Raw genomic sequence first — 17,975 nt, forward strand, 5'->3', positions numbered from 1 at the left:
CAGAACACTTAAGAACGCTCAAGCCAACCCAATTAAAACAATCAATCCAATTCAAAAACAAGAAAACAAAACCAGTTTCAGAAATGAGACAAAGACTCAGACACAAACTTCAGCAACGAGGGCACGCAGCAGGCAGAGCAGCCCAGACAAGGTACTCAATACTATGACTCACTAGGGGACTACAAATCAAAACCACAGTGAGATCCTGTTACACACCCATTAGAATGTCTAAAATAAAAACCACAGACACTAGTAGTGCCGGCGAGGATGTGGAGCAACAGGACTCTAACACATCGCTGCCAGGAAAGCAAAATGGCACAGCTGCACTGGAAAGCAATTTGTTTCTTGTAAGATTACACATATACTTACCACGGGAACCAGCAATCTCAGCCCTGGCATTTCTCCTAAAGACATAAAAGCTTATGTCCACACAGACACCCGTACACAAACTGTTATAAAAGCTCCAGTCATAATAGGCAAAACCCAGAAGCAAACTAAATGTCCTTTAACAGGTGAACGTGTAAACAAACTATGGTACATCCATACAATGGAGTACTGTTCAGCAAAAAAAAAAAAATACTACACTGTATACACACACAGGTACACACACATATATCTCCTAATGTTAGCAGAATTTTTTTAATGTGTAATACAGCATTGTTTACTATGGGTAGGATGTTATGCATCGAATCTTTAGAATTTAATCATCTTCCATACCCGAAATTTTACACAAGCTGAAAAGCAACTCCTCATGTCCCTCTTCTCACCTCCCAGTAACCCCCATTCTACATTCTGCTTCTATGGGTTTAACTATTTTAGATACTTTATCTCAGTGGAATTACACAGTATATGTCTTTTTGTGACTGGCTTGTCTCACTTAGCACAGTGTCTTCCAGGTTCATCCATGTTGCAAATGGCAGGATTTCCTTCTTTTGCATGGCTGGATAATATTCCATTGTGAGGATAGCCTCCATTTCCTTTCATCTCTCAATGGACATGAGGTGTTTCCACATGGCTGTGTGGGAGCAAGAGGGTTTCTTAGCCACTGGAGTGTCCCATTGGGATGGGGCACTGGTGGTGACCCCTAAGCAGGGATGTGCCCTAATGGACTTGCATCTGATAGGGTCTCCAGGCCACTATGGCCCCATGCCTGGGTGAGGTTAAGAGTTAAAGGGTAGAAAACAGGAGGCCAGTGAGGGGGCATTTTTGGGCCCATGGGAAGGTTTCTGAGGAGATGGAAGGGCTGCAGGTATAGGTTCCCAATATGTCCCCACCCCAGTTCAATTTCAATGACCAAGGGAGATAGCAGAGGTAAAGAAAACAGATAAGAGGGGGTCACCTGACACCTGGTGGACAGAAGCTGACATCCAAGAGGTGATTCCACCCACCTCCCTCCTGAGCTTCCTCCTTCCTCAGGTCCAGTTAGGCAGGAGACCTGGTCAGTGGTGCCTAGTCACCTGCCACTGTGTGACCTCAGACAGGAGATTTGTCCTGGGAGCCTCCTTCCCCCCATCTATAAAAGGGGAATGGACACAGCAGCCCAGAAGGCTTCGGGGATGAGGACGTGAGAAGGTGTGCTGAATCCTGCCCTGCTGACCAGGCAGGCCTAAAATTTTACACACAAACTGAGTCCCTATGAGGAAAGGGCAAGCCCTCTGCCCTCTGCCCTTCCTATGTCTGCATATCCAGAACTGCCTCAGGTGGAGAGGGCAGAGACTAGGGAGCACCCATAGATGCTCTGATGCTGGCCACAGCCCTTGGGGTGACAGTGATGAGGACCTGGGTGCACATGTGGTGGAGCAGCCAAGACCAGCCAGAGAAGAGACACACTCATGCACACATGTGTTCACAACATACACATTCACACACACAAACACATTGAATGCATACATGTTGACAGTTCAAGGGGTAGAGGACACTGGACCTGGGCCCTGCTGACCCAGGCAGGGCCCCACTCTGATGGGTGCTGTAACCCCAGACGTCACTGTTGCTGAACATCTGCCTGCCTCTGAGTTGTGGAGCAGCTGGAGACACACAGTGGTGTCTGTGAGTGTCTCTGTGAGCAGGACCCTTTTCTAAGTGAGAGGCACATCTCAGCACAGCTGACTGATCATTCTCGGGTAAGTGTGACCTGCTGTCTCCCCTTCCTGCTGACATGGGGGCAGATGCTACCAGATGGCATCACTGGCCTCCGGGACGCTGTGGAGGGTAATGTCGCTGAGCTCCCACCAGGTGCTTTTTCTTCACTGACCATGTATTGCAGCCGTCTCATTCACCCTCACACTGACTTCGCGGAATGGGTGCTAATGTGCCCATTTGAAGATGCCTGAGGTCAGAGGGGAGGCAACTGACCCAGGGACCCAGATGTGACTCTGGACTGTGATCTCAGCCCTGCCTTGTGCTGTCCTGCACTCAACTCCTGGCCTCTGCAGCCTTCCTGCCTTAGATACAAAATATGCTGAGGATTCTGGACCCCAGTGGGGGTAGAACCCGGCCCTGGAAGAGCCACAGGAATGGGGGGCCCTGTGGGTGGGGTTAGAGGCATCCCTCAGTCTAAGCCTGTGCAAGAAAAAGTTCCCCAGAGGCAAGGATCTTATCCATTCAGACTTTAAGTGTGGGCTCCGATGGTTACTGTGGGACCCACCAGACACTGGAGTTTTCCAGTTTGGGAGCAGAGCTGGGAGCCCTCTGCCCTCGAATAGTTGTGGAAAATGAAGAAACCCTGGAGGTCTGGCCGAAAGGTGACAGTCATTCCTCCTATTCTCTGAGGCCTGGGGACAGGGGTTTAACCTGCAAGGCCCTCTCTCTGACCTGTCCTCCAGACGTATCACCTTCCCTTTGTCTCAGGTATTCCCAGGAGAGATGGCCCCTCTGGGTGTTCTCCAGAACCTGTCCCCAAGAGTTCACTTGTTCTTTGGTGACCTGGGAAAACAAAGCCTCTTCCTGTATCAACAGCTCAGGACTGTGGAATCTGCCCTCCCTCCACCAAAGGGAGGCTGCTTTGGAGACAATAGATCAAGCCTTCTCCGAACCAAACATCCTCCTGCTTGACTGGTGTTATTCTTCAAATGGATTCACTGGCCACAGTGAGTAAAGATTTGAGTGGAACAGAACACTCATGAGATTTCTTCTTTCCTATAGAAAACTGGGCATCTTCACGGTGTCTGAACAATAGCAGGAGGCTGATCATATAGAGATTTCTGGTTCCTGGCCCTAGTCTGCCTCCAGGTGTCCATTATAGTCATCATGGCCCTTCACCCTGAGCAGGTAGATGCCGTTCATCCTGCTGTGGAGTGTGTGCCCATTTCAGGACATTTAGGGACAACAAGTCTTGTTGTCTAGGTCCCCTTGTTTTAAAGTCCTCAGGAAAGGGCCCACCTCTGGTCAGGCCCAGGGACTCCAGAAATCCTGGCAGAGGTGGGGCCATTTGGCTTGGTCCCATTGTCCTGGGGGTGTTGGTGAAATGAAGTTCACCCGGCTGGCATCTGGGAGCAGATGTACGGGGTGTTCTCTAAAGCTCTCAGGTGCCATGTAATTTTGGGAGTATTTTGTCTTATAGGGTGGATATGGACAAAGACATGGATATCCTGCTCACCCAGGAGTAAAGGGACATCATTGCCAAGTATAAGCAGACACAGGTCAGGCTGCTCCCTCCAGGGAGGCGGGTCTCACCTCTCCCTCTGTTCCCTGGTCTGATGGTCCTGGACTCCTTCGGGATGCAGGGCAAGGAGGAGCCGCCCACAAGCCCATACCCGACAACTTTTATTTTGGCCTCCCTCACCCTCTCTCCCTCTGCCTTGCAGGTTGCTGATCCAGGGCACCAGTGGACACAGGAGATGAAGATGTTTACATCTACAAGGTCATCAGTCAGCTCGAGATTCCACAGTGAGTCAGTCTTCTGTCCTCCCAACCAATTGCCAAGACCAGCTCGGTCGTGGAGACCCTAACCCAGTGGCGCTAGAGGAATTAAAGACACAGACACAGAAATAGAGTGTAGAGTGGGAATCAGGGGCTGACAGCCTTCAGAGCTGAGAGCCATGAACGGAGTTAGACCCACATATTAATTGACAGTAAGCCAGTGATAAGCATTGCTTCTATAGATTATAGATTAGCTAAAAGCATTCCTTATGGGAAACAAAGCATTCTTAGCAAGGAGCAGAGAAACAGGCCCTGGCTGATATCTTCAGCAAAAGCATGTTGTTAAGGCAAAAAAGCATGTTGTTAAGGCAAAAAAGCATGTTGTTAAGGAATCCCCCTGCAGATGTGGAGTCAGGCATGGTCACTCCTGCTGGACGTTAAGAAGGTGAAGGCTGAAAACCCAAGTAAGTACCAGGTATGGTCCTTCCACACTCAGCCACAGCGGAAGAAACAGGCCAGGCCATGTCAGGAGCCCGGGTCTCTAGCTAGAGGAAAAGTCAAGCCTGAGTGATGGTCAGTCCCATATCCTAGGCACAGATGATGGCATGGGAACCACAAGTGAACTGGGCTCTGGTGACCCTCAGTGGCTTTGGAAATAAGATAGAGAAGGATATTTCTGAAAAAAAAAAAAAAATCTTCTTTCCTTCCAGAAGTGCTGAATGATTGCTGTTTGTGGTAGTGAGCCTTTTGTCTGTTATGAGGCTGGTTCCTTCCTGAGGAACCAGCCCTTTAGCCCTGCCCTAAAGAACATAAAGGAGCAGGGCTCCTATACGGGCTCTCACTGTAAAGCAACTGCGGGAGAGTGAGCCCCAGGGAAGGACCAGCGCCATCCTCATCCACCACAGGTATCAGTCCAGGTGGCCACTTAGGGAAGGGAAGAGGGTCTTTCTATGGGCTCACACTCAGGAGGGCCTAGGACTTGGGAGCAGAGGGAGCAGAAAATAAAGCAGCAGGGCAAGATGTCCTCAGTGAAAATAAACCAGATTGACCTGGACATGAACTGCACCTTCAGACACCATGTCATGTTTTGGGAGCACTACAGAGTCAGGTAAGGCCTATGGGGGATGGAGGGTCCCAGGGGAGATGGAGGAATTCAGAGGAATAGGGGCATCCCATGCAGGAGTCCAAGATAGGACGTGACAGAGCCCCCCAAGGGCTCTCCTGGCCAGGGAGCAGCCAGCATCACAGAGCATCTACTGAGCTCCAAACCATGGGCCAAGCTGGGGCATGTGGGTCCAGAACCCAAGTGGCTACTGAGGAAACAAGCAGTAGCAAACACAATCATGCTGCATGGTGAAAAGTTCTCTTTACGACCCACAAGTACCTGAGGTAGAGACCCACAAGAGGGGCTCAGACTTCACAGGCAACACTGACAACACCAAACACCGTAGAGGATGTGGAGCTACAAGAACTCTATGCATTGCTGCTGCAAAATGCTGCTGCTGCTGAATGCAAAATGGTACAGCCGCCTTGGAAGACAGTTGGGAAATTGCTCACAAAGCTAAATGTACTTGTACCACGTGACCACAAGTGTCATAGACGTTGACCTAGCTGACTTGAAAATTTATGTCCACCTAAAACCTACATGTCACATTCACTGCCTTATTCATTATCACTAAAACCTAGAAGCTACTGAGATGACCTTCAACACAGGTCCCAGGGGAGATGGAGGAATTCAGGGGAATGGGCGCATCCCATGAAATGAGGTTATACCTGTTTGGTATAATAAAATTACAGGTTAAATCTATAAATATAAATTATAATTATAGATTATTAGGTTACTTTTACTTGGTATAATAAAATTATACAGTAGGTATTGTCAAATATGAAATTAATATCTAATGATTGTATTATACCAAATAAGGCAAATATGTGTCTTTTGGACTTAAGGGGACCTAATATCAAAAAAAATTAATGAGTCAAAAGGATTGAATTTAGAATTTAATTTTGAAAAAATCAAATATCAAAACTTTAAAACACCTGCTATCACAAAATAGGATCATTGGTCATTGGTCATTGTAAAATAAGTCATTCATTTAACCAAAGTGATAACTCAAAGATTTCAAAAAAAAAAAAGTCAAAAGACAAAACCATTACTCTTTAAGAGGGGAGACTTAATTTTCCAAACAATAAGCCCTAATAAAGATAGCATAAGGCCAATGAAATCTGTTTCTCAAATCTTATAAACAAATCTATTAAATTTTAATCATCTTCACCATACTATATAATTTCCAAAAACCTTTTTGTAACATTTTATAATTTTTTAAATGAAAAAGTGGGTTAGTACTCCAAGAAAACCTTGTTAATCTGACACAGGAGCTCAGAGGTTAGTCTTGCATCAGTGAGCCTTTGATACTAATGTTTACAGAGAAACTGTAACCAAGATAAAACCAATTTTATCTTTCAAAATAGGCTCTTACAATCGCATGTACCCACATCTTCCACAACGGCCCCTGGACTTTGAGGGGTAAGATAGTTTCAATTTCTGGCCCTGTGTTTCATGAGCGCAGTTTCTTTTGATTATCATCTTCTCCTGGTTCTGAAGATACAGTTTTAGAAGCTTTCAGTGTTTAAGATTTAGCAGGACTTGGTGTCCTTTTTAGATGCAGGAGTCAAAGCCCTGTAACTCAACAGAACAAGGACTTTAAAAGCAATACAGAACATTATATGGATGTTAATAACTTTAATTTTTTAAATCTCAGTTTTCCTAGGCAAATAAAAAACTTAATGACATAGGAATTGTTTCAATAAAATATAAAATCTGTTTGTTAAGCCAGTTACCAAAAGGCAAAAAATAAATAAAAGACCTGCAGCAATTCTTTTCCCTAGACTTCAAGTCAAAACTAATGAAAATGGTACTTGAATTAGTTAGATACAGGAAGGGTGTGTCTTGCATCATAAGTGAAAATTTTCAGTTTCATAGAAAAACTTCAAACCAAGAGCACAGAATGTTATATTGGAAGAAAATATTTCCTTTAGACCTTTAAGATAAAACACTTTTAGCATCACGTCACAGTAGCAGTTAGAACCTGAGGAAAAAAAATTATAGAAACTGACAAGAAAGTTGGAGAGAGCGATTATCTCAGGACTTATGAAGGGGAGAGAAAGGTGAAAACAGTGAGATTCAATAAAAGTTGAAATCTGGGGTAAAAAAATTAAAATATCTTGTAATTTGTTAAGAGTAAATTAATATCTTAAGAAAATTTTGTTCTTCTATTCCATTCTTGAGTGGATTAGCATATTTTTAATATACACTAAGTGCAAAAGCACAGTCTCTAGAAAGACTAATTTTCTTTTAATTATAGCCAACTTGATCAAATAAATTCTTTTCTCATAAAGTCTCTTTTTACAAACTTTACTATGACTTACACAAGCCATTTATGACATGCCTAGACTTCCTGTTTTATCCTAAACAGCCTTCTTTCCTAAATAACCAATCATTTTATCTTCTTTTTTTTTTTTAAGATTTCTTTGTTGTTGCTGTTGTTGTTGCTGCTGTTGTTTCCTTGAGACAAGGTCTCTCTCTCTCTGTCACCCAGGCTGGGGTGTAGTGGCATGATCACAGCTCACTGCAGCCTTGACCCACCCAGGCTCAAGCAATCCTCCCATTTCAACCTCCCAGGTAGCTGGGACTATAGATGTTCACCAGCATACTCAGTTAATTTTCTGTGTTTTTTGTATAGACAGGGTTTTACCATGTTGCCCAGGCTGGTCTGGAACTCCCAGGCTCAAGCAGTCTGCTCACCTCAGCCTTACAAAGTGCTAGGATTACATGCATGAGCTATTTGCACCCAGCCATTTTATTTTAGAACAAACATTTACCATGCAAGATTTTTTTCTCATATAAAATTTTCCTTTTAACCTTTCTTACCAAAAATATCTCTTTATATTTTTAACTGTCTTTATATCGCTCTTATTTAGTGGTTCCTTTTATCTTGTTTCATAACCTTTAAATAACCTTTGAATTCAACAAAAATTATTTTCCTTTAAATAAGAACATATTCTTAGCAAAATGTTTTTCTGTAATTTTTTTAATTGTGAATGACCCAGACATTTAATAAATGCCTGTTATGTAATATAACTTTAGATTCTAAATTATATTATGTTTATTTACAAGCATTTCTTCCATTACATTTACCTAACTTATTTTTAATAGTTTACCTAGATTACTTATGAAAACTGTGATAATCAACATTTAAAGGTATTTTCCTGTTAATCATTTATATAGCCTGTGAATTTCAGGTGTTTACCTAAGTAAGAAGCTTAAGGTTAAACAAATGAGTTTTTTGCCAATAACTCAGGATAAATGACTTATTTATCAAAAAAAATTACACAAGGATAATTATCTTTTGAGTTACATTTATAATTTTATAACCGTCATGCCAAATTTTGACACCTTATGTATATTAGCATTTAATCAAGCTGACTTTTAACCACTGAGCTTTAAAAATCCTTTAAAATCTCATTGCTGTAACCAAGTACACCCATTTTCCTGAGACATCAATTATTATTTTTTTTCTTTCCTTTTCTTGTTCCTTCAGTTCCCCACTCCCTACTTAGTCTTTTAGGAATGCAAATATAGCCTTTTACCTCCCCATTACCGGACTCTCCCTACAGTGCAAGTTCATCTAACTACACGCTCAAACTGGAAAGTCAACTTGAGAATTAACAGTTGATTTATAAACCGATCATGCCCACTGTGGAACTCTCACTCTTTAGGGGGTTGTCTCAAGAGATAACAGCCTGCCCATGAAGGTGCCAGCAGTCACAAGCTGATTGCCCAGTAGATAAGGCACAAGAGCTAGCATGGACCCCCCGCCACCACCCTTGCTCACTTCCTCCCCTGCTTTTTAAAAGTGAAGCCATATGGAGGACACCTGCATTTCTTCCCCTAAGCTAGTTTTGGAAATAAATTACTTTCTTTATACCAGACTTCACTTTTGTTAATTGGACTCTGCAAGCAACAAGCGACTAACCTGCATTTTGGTTACATTACCATGTTTTAGGTGGGACAAACTTCTAATATTTCAAATGTAACACAAATATCAAACCAGAAAAGACTTTATTTAGGAACCAAACCCAGGCTGCCATGGTGGAAAAAGGGCAGAACCTTAGCTACTGAACTACAGCATGGGGCAACCACTATTGCTATTTCAGTTTGGCTTGGCTAGCAAAGGGTTGTTTTGTTATGTAAATAAAGCCCTTCAGGTAATTGAAATCTTTCTTGTTTCGATGGCTGATTTTTCTTTTTTTTCTCTTTGTTTTTCCAGCTTCAGGAATTTAGCCAGTTCAGAGGTCTTGTTCCCCATAATTTAGAACTTTCCTTCAGGTTTGACGAAGTCAACTAGAGTGGTCAAACCCAATGGAAAAAAGACTAAAACAACAAAAACAGAACCAAACAAATAAACAACAACAAAAAAGTAAAGCAAAACAAATGATTGCACAATTTATAAGATTACTGAGCACTCTAATGGTAAGGAGAAATCAAGACCAGCTTGTAGTTAATCTTAACTTTCAGTCATTAAGGAGAATTTCCACGACAAACCCCATTTCAGCTACTTATGTAGGAATAAGGCCCAGGTTGAAGATTGCTCTCTATCATCCTAGAAGCAGGAAAAAAACTCAAAACTCATCTTCCCTGTTGGAAGCAAGCTGAAACTCCAGAAAGGAGTTGCCTGCTTTCCATTATCATGGATTAAGAAAAACTCATCTTTTTGGATGCAAGCAAAACTCTAGAAAAGGAGTTGAACAGCAAAATAAACCTTAGATCTCAACATTTTGAGAAATCAGGGATTCTCTGGAGATGGTACCTCCCAGGCCTCAGCAAATCGTCCTGTTGGTTTTGTTACTGGCAGCAAATCCATATGGGTCTGCAGCAATCTCAATTCTTGCCTTCTCAGAAGAAAGAATTCGACTGAGGGGCATACGGCAGAGTGAAAGATTGAAGCAAGTTTTAGAGCCAAGAGTGAAAATTTATTAAAAAGCTTTAGAGCAGGAACTGAAGAAAGTAAAGTCCACTTGAAAGAGGGCCGAGTGGGTGACTTGAGAGATCAAGTTCATGGTTTGATCTTTGACTTGGGGTTTCATACATTGGCATGCCTCTTGGGGCCGGGGAGTGGTTTGCATCTCTTCTCCCTTGATTTTTCCCTTGGGGTGGGCTGTCCACGTGCACAGTGGCCTGCCAGCACTTGGAAGGGGCAACATACACATTGTGTTTACCAAAATTGTACACATGCTCACTTAAGGCATTCTTCCCTTACCAGCCGAGTGTTCCTGGAGAAAGGTTATATACTGGTTCAACTCTGCCATTTTGCCTGTTAGTGCACATGCTTAAGTCCACTAGCCCAACTCCTGAGATCTTATTGGGAAGCTGCTGATTACCAACTTGAGGTGTTTCTATTGGGAGGCTGCCTTTCCCTGGCACCAGCTGCAGCCAATTATTATTTTCAAGAGGCAGTTTAACAACCTCCTGACCACCATCTGATGGTTGCCTGACATTCCTGGGCGAGGGTCCCTCTCCTGACCTATTCATGTCTGACTAATTACCTATTGTAACAGTTTGAACAATAAAGATAGCTCAAGGCCAGACATGGTGGTTCATGCCTGTAATCCCCGCTCTTTGGGAGGCCTTGCAAGGCCAGAGGATTTCTTGAGCCCAGGAGTTCAAGACCAGCCTGGGCAACAAGGCAAAACCCTGTCTCTATGAAAATTACAAAAATTAGCCCGGTGTGGTGGCACAAGCCTGTAGTCCCAGCTACTCGGGAGGCTGAGGTGGAAGGATCACCTGAGCCCGGGAGGTGGAGGCTACAGTGAGCAGGGATTGTGCCACTGCACTTCAACCTGGGTGACAGAGTGAGACACTGTCTCAAAGTTAAAACAGATAAAATAAAAATATAGCTCATACTGGTACCATGCACCAGTAGATTTGTCAAAGGTCAGGGCCACCTTCACTCAGAGTCTGTTCCATTGGTTGCCAACTTGTAAACGAAAAAGTATGTAAGATAGGTCTCAATCAGTTTAGAATTTTCATTTTGCCAAGGTTAAGGATGCACCCAGGAAACAGGTATATGTACCTTTCTCAAAGATGATTGTGAGGGCTTCAATATTTAAAGGTGAGAAGTGGGCTGGATGGGAAAGAGGGTGTGGTTATCCACATGTTGCAAGAGAAAAGGAGTAGGCAGGAAAACAGTCAATTACGGATTCATCTCACACTCAGTAATAGGCCCTTTACATAAGGTGAACATAAGACTAGCTACTTGAGGAGCTATTTAACCTTCTATCTGTAGCTATCTGCTGAGGAACAAAAGGAAAGACAGTTTTTTGCATGACTCAGCTTTCAGCTTAATTTTTTCCTTTTGGCATAGTGGAGTCCTGAGTTTTATTTTCCTTTCCCACCTCAAACCCCACAAGCTTTGCGTTGTTGCAGATTGTCCCTCTCGGAATATTTTACAAGTTGGTGAAGTGCCTAATGAACATTTCTTTTGTCATAAAGTGAGTTTGGATCCTGAAGAAGCCATCATCTTAATCAGGCTTTGCGATCAAAGTTCCCCTTCACCCGAACCCTGAACAGCACAGCAGACAGGGAAGGACTTACTGAGATGGCTGCTCCCACTTTCCAGCCCCCACTTTCCAGACCATTCCTGGCAGGAAGAGCTGCTGAACAGACTCCATGGGCTGCCCACACAGGGTCTGGACCTAGCTGTCTTCCTGTGCCCAGCAGCCTGTGAGCCATCCCAGTCTCCTATGTGCAGTGGTCAGCACCCACAAGCCAGCCTTCATAGGGATTCAGTTCATGGGTGTTGCCCTGAGCCTGGCACAGTGGCCTCCCCAGCTTAGCATCTGCAGTTCGGGTCAGGGTGTTCTTAACGGCCCTCACCTGTGCCTTTTCTGGCCACACATGAGATTGGATGAAGCAGGAGTCTCTTCCGTAGCTCCTTGTCATCTGAGATGTCCATGACTGGCTCAAGTGAACCACAGTGTCAGGAGAGGGGCACGGAAGCTGCACCCTAAATTCCCTGGGACCTGTGGCAGGCCTCCCTGGTGACCTCTGCCTTCTCAGGTGACTTCTGCCCTCCTGGGTGACATTAGTTCTCCCCTCTCAAGTGACCTGTGCCCTCCTAGGTTACCTCAGCTCTCCCAGGTGACCTCTGCCTTTCCAGATGACTTCAGTCTTTTCAGGTGACCTCAGCCCTCCTAAGTGACATTAGTCCTCCCTGGTTATCTCTGCCCTCCCTGGTGAACTCAGGTCTTCCAGGGGACCTCTGCTTTCCCAGATGATCTCTGGCTTCTCAGGTGACATTAGTCCTCCTAGGGGATATTACCTCTCCCAAGTGACCTCTTCCCTTCCAAGTGACCTGTTTCCTCAGGTGACCTCAGCTCTGCCAGGGGACTTCTGCCTTTCCAGGTAACCTCTGCCCTCTTGGTGACATAGTGTGCTCAGGTGACATTAGCCCTCTCAGGTGACCTCAACCCTCCAAGGTGACGTCAGCCTTGGTGAAGTCTTTCCATGATGACTTTGGCTTTTGCCAGAGGTAAGCTACTGCGGGGGCATAAGCCATATCATGCCATGAGCCACTATCCTGCTCATGTTCCAGAATGAGGAGACATCTGGGTGCTGGCCCAGCTGCTGGCGAATGAGAGGCTTGCCAAGCATGGTACTCTCCCAGGTGACCTCTGCCCTCTCAGGTGACACAGTCCTCCCATGTGACATTAGCTCACAGTGGACAGCTACCCACGAGGCATCACACAGCCAGGACAGGGGATGGCCACACTGGCTGGGTAATTGTGACTTACAGACAAGGCACCTTCTGTCCCCTGCTCATTTTGAGCCTCCAGGGTATCCCCTGCTGAGAGTCACACAGGAGCCTGTGACTGGCCAGGGACCCGACACCCCAAGTCAGATGCCTCTTGTCCCCATCAGCAAATGGGATCACAGCTGCCCTGTGACCACCTTCTGCATCCTGGTGTCACAACCTTCTGGCCCTGACCTTATGCAGGGGACTCTTACAACCCTGCTGGTCCTTCCACCTCCCAGCTGGCCACCCTCCCAACCACCCTCCCTGCCCATGGCTAGACCAAGCCCAGATGACAGCTTCTCTCTGTCCTGTGTCCCCTGCCCTGACCCCACATCCAGGAGAAGGCCTCACACCCTCCAGCACCCCTGGTCACCCCACCAGCTCCCACCTGTCCTCACTGCTTCAAAGGCAGGCCTGCCCTTCTGGAACCATGGCCCTGGAAGCCACTAAGCAGTGCCTCCAGCCAGGCCCCAGGGGCATTCCCACCCCTCCTCTCCTGGCCGAGACCACATGATGGGGTCACCGGATGGGACAGTGAAAGGCCTTGGGGTCTGGAAGCAACCACCACTGCCCAACTGCCACTGCCCAACTGCCGCTGCCCAACCGCTGCTGCCCAACTGCCACTGCCCAGCCTGATGGCTCCACATCTCAGGAGTAGGCTCTGATTCCTTGGGGCCCCAGGAGCCTCTCAGGAGTCTACATCCCAAGATGTTCTAACTTCCAGAGTCTCCAAGCCCATCAAGAGCAAGTTTTGCTAAAAGTGTTCTGAGAGCTTATGAAGCACATGGTGAGTGGACAGTCCCTCAGCTCTTCCCCAGAGGCCCTGGGTCCCATGGGGTTAGCAGGGACAGGGGAAGCCTGGGGCTGGTGAGAGGCCAACTTCCAGCCAGGGCTTGATCTGGTTTTCAATGGATTCAAAGTTTGGCCTCCTTTTCCTTACCTGGAGGGGACAGAGGCACTGGGACCAGGCCAAGCTCTGGCTGAGCCAGGGCTAGGGGAAGTACATCCACTGGGGACCCATGCCGTGGGGAGGTGTTGGGGCACAGCCACCACTGTTCTACCTCTTGGGGAAGGGTCTGCAGTGGGGTCTGGAATACAGAGGTTTTCACGGAAGCCCAGGGGGCCATGAACACTTCTATTCCTTCTATCAGGACAATGAAGGGTTGTGCATCCAGCTTTCCACCTTAAACTGGTTTCTATGGTGCTTCATCGATGGGATAAGGATGCATAGGAGACCCCAGGCCAGGTACCTTCTTTCCCCACAGTGCTTAGCTCCCCCAGCCCAGGGGTCTGGCTTCCCCTGGAGGACCCAGCTCACCCCCACCCCACAGGAGGCACAGGCAGGTCTCTGCAGGGCACACAAGCCAGGACCTGTCTGATGGGAGCATTACACACCAGACACCAGGGAATTCTGGGCAGACTGGGCCAGGACCCATCTTGGAAGAGCCAAAGGAGCCAGGGAAGCCACAAGCCCTCAGGAAGCCCCTTATTCTGGGAGCCACATTTCTGCTGAGATGAGTCCATCCCCATGAAGAGCTGCCGGACCTTGTCTGACCCAGCCTTATGGAAGATTGGGTGGGTCTCTTCCCAAGCAGAGGGAGCCTCAGGAAGTCTAGACTAAGGCTACAGTGGGCCCTGCTCAAGCCACCAGCCCCCAGATTGGAAAGGCCAGGTGCTCCCACACCTGCTGTTCCCACAGACTTCCTTCATGCTCATCCTGTGGCTCTGGGATGTCTACCTCCTGGGAGGTGAGTGTGTGGTGACAACTATGGTATACATGGCCTTCACAGCCACAGAATTAACTCCCTGGGTGGCCAATGGTGCCCAGAAGGAGCATGCAGGACAGACCCTGGGACCTATAGCCAGGACAGATTCCTGGCTTCTGGTGTGTGATGACCTGAGAGCAGCATCCACACTGTCCACATGGCTCTCTGCTCCAGCCCGGAGGTAGGGCCAGACCAGGCCTGGTGGGCTGGGCAGGGAGTGGACCCAGGTACCAAACCCACTCCTGACACAACCCAGATGAAAGGCAAGCGTGTGTTGAGCACTTCCCTGCCCAGGCCTTCCTCCAGCTGTGGTTTTCTGCGAACATCTGGACCCCTGGGGCAGCCACAGTAGGATCCAGCACCGCCCAGTGGTGGGTGCCTGGGGCAGGAACAAGGTGCAGACACTGACTCTCCCACAGACCCCTCCCAGCCTCATAGTCACCCTGTCCCTAGAACACCCCCTGAAGCTGTTTCTGTTTGGCCTGCAGGAGTTCCTTCAGGACACACTGTCCTAGGCCTGGGCCCTGGAGGAGGACATGGTGACGAGGCGCCCTGAGGCCTCCATGGGGGAACTGAGAAGCATGCACTGTGACCTGCACACCCAGGTGGGCTTCAGCACCAAGTCTCCTCCTGTGTCACCCTGTGGGGCAGTAAATAGTGGGAAGTGCCCAGACCTCACCAGCCCTGCTCCCTGGGCCTTCCTCCAGCCCCTCCTCTCCCTCCTCCTCTAAGAAGCTTCTGAAACCAGGCTGCCTGAGCCTAGGGCAAAAGCTGACCTTGGGTTTACTGGACTTGCCTCAGAGACAATGAGACGTGAGCAAGACTCTTCCAAGCCCCTCCCCTGTACCCTCCTGCTCTCACTCCTGAAAGCCCCAGAAGGACACCGGAGGGGTCAGATCCATCTGTGCAAGCCCACAACCACACCTGTGAGTACCAGCAGCCCTGGAGAGCAGCAGGGCGCCTTCACTCCTGAGCACCCCTCCAAGGGCCTAAAATCAGTGTCAGAGACCCTAAGAGAATCTAGGGAGAGGGCATAGGTGAAACCCTGGCCCAGAGCCAGAATTGATTGCTCAGCCGAGTGTGGGAACAGTCCAGCCCTGGCATGGAGATCCCCCAGAGGCGTGGAGGGTGTCTCATCCACTGTGGAGATAAGCCCCCATATTGTGTGGCAAAGGGGCTAGGTAACAGTTAAGGCCCCATCCATCTGAGCTCTGAATCAAGGCTAAAGCCCAGGCTAAGCAGCCCTGGGGCAAGAGTGTGAGGCAGGAAGACTGAGTCAGCCTGAACCCTGGGGGCTGTCCCTGGAGTGACTTGAGCTTCCCTGACAGCTTCTCCACTCTAGGCTGCACACACACCTCGCTCTGGGAGTAGCAGCCTGCAGGAGTGTCCTCAGCATTAGACCAGGGGGACCACACGGTCCCTGAGGACTGCAGGGACCCAGGTCTGTGGGGTCCAGCCTGGTAAAAGCAAGATGTTCTCAATGGAAAAGCTGACCAAATCTGCTTTCCTTTCAGCCAAACCTGAGCAAACACCCCCACCACCCAGGCCTCTGCAGATATACCCCAGCATTGAGACCCTCCCCAAGGGGATGGGCTGGTTCTCCCTGGCCCAAGCCCAGCTCCAGCAGCCCATGGGTGTAGCCCTCCTGAAACAGGAGCCTCATCCTCCCTCACCCTCACCTGGCTATGCTGTACCCAAGGCCAAAGCCCAGAGGCATAAGGGAGCTTCTGCAGAGCCCAGGACAGCAGGCTGCTCTCTGGGGGCCCTGGGGACTCAGAGTGTGGCCAGCCCATCCCCAGCTCAGGATAGACCACAGAGTGCTTGGTGATTCCTGCATTGGAACTCCCTCTCTAAGCTCCCCATGGACCTGGACCTCAGAGGCCTGTGGTTTTCACAGTAGAGCTCGCAGCAGAGATGCTAGGCCCCTGTCACTTCCATATGTGCCCTGGACACCTCTAAGATCATAGGACTGGCCTAGCCCCCAATACCAGACACTGCCCAGCCCCCTGATAGCCCAGAGGTAGGGCCAGAGACAACTCTCCTGCATGTGATGCCTACAGCTGATCACCCTTGGCAGACGGTGACCATCATGGCCCAGAAGGAGCCAGGGCAGCACTTGGCAAGCTGCCCCAAAGCCCCAGAGAGCTCCTTAGACATGGAAAGTCAATACTGATGGGGAAGCTGGACACTTGGAGGCCACTGGAGGGAAGGGTGAGCATGGTGTCCCCACAGCCCAGGCCAGCCAGCAGCATGCCCTGCATCCATAGTCCCAACCTGTAGGGCAGAACCCCCCTCTCAACGCACAATTCCTAGACCCAGAGGGCCCTAGCCCAGACTCAACCTGAGCCCTGAAAGGGAAGGGGCACCAGGGGTGCCTTGGGGCCTCCAGCAGCAGCCAAGATACACAGGAGATGGAGCCCCCTGTGGCCCTGGCCAGAACTAGTATTTGGCTTAAGGCAGAGCAAGCCCCCTTGGAGCACTGCGTACATACCCGGGGCCTATGTGTGCCTGGCAAGGCCAAGCTGATGATGTTACCAAGCTCAAACTACCACTGGCCACCTTGGTGAGGGTGGGGCAGAAACACGTGGACCAGCCACCAACCTCATCCGTTCAAGGAAGCAGAAATGGCCAGGCTCCTGCAGGATAAGTGGCCACCACCAGACCACCAATGGGGCAGAGTTCTAAGGCCCAAGCAGATGGCACTGGAGCCCTGCTTCCAGGGTCCACAATCTGCTCCAGGACACAAGACTGAAGAAAACTAAGCAAATAAGAGTCCAGGAGGCTGGATCCCTCATCTGCCATTCTTGGCAGTTGCATTTTGTGGTCAGAAAAAGTCAGGAAACTTGGCGCTACTCACTGCAGGAGGCTCCAAGGTGGGACCAGAGCTTCCAGCATAGATTCAACAACACCTAAGAATGCCTCTTCTTGGGGAAAAGGACCCCTTCCTTGGCCTCAAAGCCCCCACTTATTTTGATTAAAGCACAATAAAGTCTTTGTTGTTATGTCCTGCCTGTTTTTGAGTTGCCCAGAGCTCTCTGCAGGAAGCCCTGGTCATACTGGGGTGGATGGGAAATGAAGGTGGCACAGCCCAGACCCTGACCAGCCTCTCACAGCCTCCCCATCCCAAAGGCCGCAGCAGGGCCAAGGACCAGAAAGGCCAAGGTTCCCACACAACTGTGAGTCACACTGCACTGCAGCCTCCCACTCTCAGGCAGATGCCAGGGTTAAGACCATCCAGTAATTTCCTGTAATTCAAACTGCACCTGATAGGGATCCCCAGAGGGCTGGGAAGGGAGCAAAAGTTGGAGTTCCAGTGACATTGCTCATTCGTGACAGTCTGTACAAAGCATCCCTGAGAGGGTCTGCTGTCACCTGTGTCTACTGTCCCTGGGTGGCTGGTCTCCGGCAGCCCTCCCTTCCTTTCTTCCCTCCTTCACTCCCCACATCCCTCCCTCCCTCTCTTCCTTCTTTTCTTGCTTCCCTCATCCTTTCCATC

The 17,975-nt window shown here is 48.5% G+C and overlaps 2 long non-coding RNA genes across 2 annotated transcripts; one reads left to right on the forward strand and one right to left on the reverse strand.

Annotated features, from left to right (window-relative positions):
• Positions 1 to 9,950: 9,950 nt before the first annotated feature.
• LOC129534116 (uncharacterized) lies at positions 9,951 to 13,254 on the reverse strand. Its single transcript, XR_008680543.2, has 3 exons — positions 13,102 to 13,254; positions 11,795 to 11,875; positions 9,951 to 10,105 (listed from the first exon to the last, which is right to left on the reverse strand). It is a non-coding gene; the product is annotated as an uncharacterized lncRNA (long non-coding RNA).
• A 68-nt stretch (positions 13,255 to 13,322) lies between these two features.
• LOC109027205 (uncharacterized) lies at positions 13,323 to 17,481 on the forward strand. The gene is made up of 3 exons (XR_002006310.3): positions 13,323 to 13,500; positions 13,865 to 13,959; positions 14,968 to 17,481. It is a non-coding gene; the product is annotated as an uncharacterized lncRNA (long non-coding RNA).
• The last annotated feature ends 494 nt before the right edge of the window (positions 17,482 to 17,975 follow it).

Source organism: Gorilla gorilla, chromosome 5 (assembly GCF_029281585.2).
Source record: "Gorilla gorilla gorilla isolate KB3781 chromosome 5, NHGRI_mGorGor1-v2.1_pri, whole genome shotgun sequence".
Taxonomy (NCBI): domain Eukaryota; kingdom Metazoa; phylum Chordata; class Mammalia; order Primates; family Hominidae; genus Gorilla; species Gorilla gorilla.